The 2999-nt window shown below is 34.5% G+C and overlaps 1 long non-coding RNA gene across 1 annotated transcript; it reads right to left on the bottom strand.

Annotated features, from left to right (window-relative positions):
* Positions 1-417: 417 nt before the first annotated feature.
* LOC107099379 lies at positions 418-938 on the bottom strand. The gene is made up of 3 exons (XR_001481949.1): positions 818-938; positions 598-739; positions 418-520 (listed from the first exon to the last, which is right to left on the bottom strand). It is a non-coding gene; the product is annotated as an uncharacterized LOC107099379 (long non-coding RNA).
* Positions 939-2999: the final 2061 nt, after the last annotated feature.

The raw sequence follows: 2999 nt of genomic DNA, 5'->3' as shown, positions 1-2999 counted from the left end.
ACATTTGTCAGAAGCTTCTTTCCAAAACTGAGAAAAGAATTCATCTCCATGCTAAAAAACGTGGAAATGGCATATTCTGAATGCGCCCCTCATGTTAGCCCTCTGTTCATATCATTTAGGGTTAATAAGGTCTGTACAAAAACATTGCATATATAGAACAATTTCTGATGTTGATATTCGATTATAGGTAATTACCATTAAATGCTTTCCTCTTTAACATCTAATTCTGTACTTAACCTTTGTACAGATGATGCCACTGGGACATTTTGTGTGGATTGACAGGCAACTATGGTGTAAAATAGCACTAATAAATGCTGGTAAGATTAATAACTGATAGTAACTAAAATATTTAATATAAAATATTTTATAAAGTTAAAATATACTTACTTTGAGAAGCACAATGTCATCGCCATACTCTACATCCCGGTAATCTGGGTGTTTGTATTGTTCTTCAATTTTTATTTTCTCTGCATTTGAACTCTTGAGATCATGACTTCCCAAAACAACCACATCAGGTTTGCTGAAATTAATTAGGATAAGGAGGTTATTGATACACTATATCAGCAACTAATAAACATAATTAAACCATAGACTTACGGTGTACTGCATACTGCAGCAGTGACCACAAAGTCCTCACTGATCAAAAAGCCTCCGCACACATGATGCCCAGCTCTTTGGACTGAGACCACATACTGCATTGAGTTTGCAGGGGCCTTTTCTCCATTTATGATGTTGTAAACTAAAAATGTGTGTAAAAAATTCAAGTAGGTCAGTTACTTGTTTATTTAAAAATAAAAAATCTCTGAATTGTTCTTACCTGTTTTCGGGAAGAATATCAGAACGACAAAAAGGTGAAATGTATTGAAGCCAAACATGGTGTCAGCAAATGGTGCCAGACTGATTCTAGCTGTGCAAAAGTTTTTAAGCTGAGCCTTTTATATACTTTCCCTGCAAGACTTCTTATCTAAGAAAATCAGTATTTGCTTCACTTTTAACCACATCCCCTTCAAATGCAACAGGAAGAACTTGAATTATCTTTTTTCATCTTGAATTCTCAAAATTCTGAAGCAAATACTATGAAAGTAAATATGAGAAACGCTTCTGTTCTCTCTGTTGTTATTTCTGGAATATCATTTTGTAATCTACACTGCTTCTTTGATATAACCAGTTCCTTTGCTCTGGTTTATGTGACATTATTGTGCTGATCTGACAGTTTAAAAATGTATTTTATTTATCCTTTTTTGGTTTATGCCTTCACTGCTCATAAAAAACGGTGGAGGCCATAGAAAATATAATCAATAAATGCAGAATTAAGATCATGTGGCCTAGAATGAGTTACCACACTGACACGTTTCTTTGAAATCTGTGAGCTCAACATAAGCCTCACAGATGAGATCCAGGGCGAACAGTTACAAATGACAAAAAAAGTATTTAAATGCAGGAAGCATAGTCAGTTTATCCGTTGATTTGTTAAAGCTGTTGCCACTTGGTCACATATTCCAGACGGAACATTAAATTCTTAATGGAAAGTGATATGATTTGAAAACCTATATTATAGATTATAATCTAATATTATTTGGCTACGAAAATTCTCAGTCATCCGGGTCATGGAAACTACAAAACAGGCTAAAGCCGGAGGGATTGATCTGCCTTTAAGTTGGAACCTACTTCGGAGGGTGGACATCTATAGGTTTTAAATCCCTCCATCTACAGGTTGCGCAAGTGTTAGCACACAGAATGGGCAAGAACTCCTGTATAGTTGTCAAAAAAAAAAAAAACTCCTCTATTTATGTCCTACACCTATAGGGAAATGCTAAAAAAAATTATTTTCTACACTTGATTTTAACTCAATCAAATAGTTTTTAATTCCATCTATACTGAGTGTAATGATCTGCAATACCCCTTTACCATGGGACCGGCGTGAGTGGCTCACAAATTATCTTCTTTCCTTTTTACGAATGATAATTGCACCTAAACAAACCTGAGTAAAGAAGCACTAACCATTCAGAGGCTGGGTTTTCAGCTTCACTACGTGGAGCTAAAGCTCCTCGTAATTCATGGTCTGTGGTGTAAACACGGTGCATCTGAAATGAACAGCAGTGAACTTCTGGTGTGAAGGTGTGACACATTGAACAATGGAATCTGATAAATGTGTTTTTCTGATCTGTGTTCTACGGGCTAAATCTTGCTGGGAGATGATGCCTGTGATTGATTAGTCATGCCTTCTTAGGACTGAAGGGGGAGCTATTAGCCAAGATGTTTCATTCCTGCTGTGCCTATGGGAGAATTATCCTGCCATAATGCAAGAGTATGGAGTACCAACTCTGCCATATTTAAAAATAAATACAGAAATAAATAAATGCTCAATAAATATTTAAGAATACAATTAATTGCCCACATAAATACAATGAACAAATAAATGTCAGTAGAAATTAAATTATAAAGTGAGTCTTTGTCTTTAGCTTCTTTATTTATTTGCCTTTGTAATATTTACCTTTTTTTTTGTCCTTTATAATCTTCAACTTTATTTTTTAATTACTTATATTTTTAGGTTTTTGTTTATGTGCATGTTATAATATTTTTGTCTGTTTTATTCTTCCTTTGTATTTTTTTACCTTAGTTATTTCTTTGCCGCTGCTTATTTCGCTCTGCCGTACTTTTATTGAACAACAGCAACAGAAAAGAGAACATTTAACTTAGTACTCTGAGCTGTGTGAGTTAAGAAGATGGACCGCCAAGCCAACCAATGAGCAGAAGTTGACTCTCTAGGACACACACCCCCCTCATTTGCATAATGAGACAGAAATGCATACAGAAATGTTAATATGACAGGCAGAAATGTAAAAAGGGCAGAGAGAAATGCCAAAAGGGCAGAGAGAAATAAACAGTGGCAAGGAAATAACTAAGGTAAAAATATACAAAGGAAGAATAAAACAGACAAAAATATTATAACATGCACATAAACAAATACCTAAAAATATAAGTAATTAAAAAATAAA

Source organism: Cyprinodon variegatus, unplaced genomic scaffold, assembly GCF_000732505.1.
Source record: "Cyprinodon variegatus isolate N-32 unplaced genomic scaffold, C_variegatus-1.0 Scaffold864, whole genome shotgun sequence".
Classification (NCBI taxonomy): domain Eukaryota; kingdom Metazoa; phylum Chordata; class Actinopteri; order Cyprinodontiformes; family Cyprinodontidae; genus Cyprinodon; species Cyprinodon variegatus.
Note: the sequence above shows the minus strand (reverse complement) of the source record. Positions and strands in the feature narration are given on the sequence as shown.